At 45.2% G+C, this 646-nt stretch overlaps 1 protein-coding gene across 2 annotated transcripts in view; it reads right to left on the bottom strand.

Annotated features, from left to right (window-relative positions):
* The window catches only part of LOC116704076 (secretory carrier-associated membrane protein 1), a 14,010-nt gene that overhangs the window by 10,773 nt on the left and 2,591 nt on the right, over window positions 1–646 (bottom strand). The window lies entirely within an intron of this gene.

The raw sequence follows: 646 nt of genomic DNA, 5'->3' as shown, positions 1-646 counted from the left end.
TGCAGAGATCTGGGGACCAGGTAACCATAGTCCTCAGAAATCCCCCAGAGTTTAGCGTACATCTGACATCTGGCCTAAATGAGTGAAATTGGGCGGAATTTCCATTGGCAATGGAGCAATCCTGGAAGTGGAATGTCAAGGACTATGGTTATCTGTCTTGGCCCTTATGCAGCTGGAAATAAATAATAAATAAGTGTTGTGCTGCATAAGCAGGTGCAGAAGTCCCTCTAGCTGCAGACACTTGATCTAAGACTTCAACATGTTGCCTACTGTACTGTATTTGACGGTGAAGCTGCGATATGTAACACACTGCTGGGGCAGCAGGGTGAAACCCAGGTTGGGGTCCATTCTCTGTAGCTAAAACAACACTATGTGACACCTATGATTCCTTCTATGAGTTCATTAACTGACACGGGAGCTTCATTTCTGTAATAAGCCCACATCCAGAGAAATAGGCCAAAACGGAAAGGACAATCTATGCATGAGTGGGAGCGATAAAATTTAGCAGCAAAGGACCCAGCGGCTGTCCTAGCACATGTCGCCATGACAGCACCATATGATATCATGAAGTATTGACAATAGCTCAGAGAAGGGGACAAAGCTCCATTTCTCCCTAGGCGAAAAAAAAAAAAAGAGTGAGCGAGTG

Source organism: Etheostoma spectabile, chromosome 16 (genome assembly GCF_008692095.1).
Source record: "Etheostoma spectabile isolate EspeVRDwgs_2016 chromosome 16, UIUC_Espe_1.0, whole genome shotgun sequence".
NCBI classification, from domain to species: Eukaryota; Metazoa; Chordata; class Actinopteri; order Perciformes; family Percidae; genus Etheostoma; species Etheostoma spectabile.
Note: the sequence above shows the minus strand (reverse complement) of the source record. Positions and strands in the feature narration are given on the sequence as shown.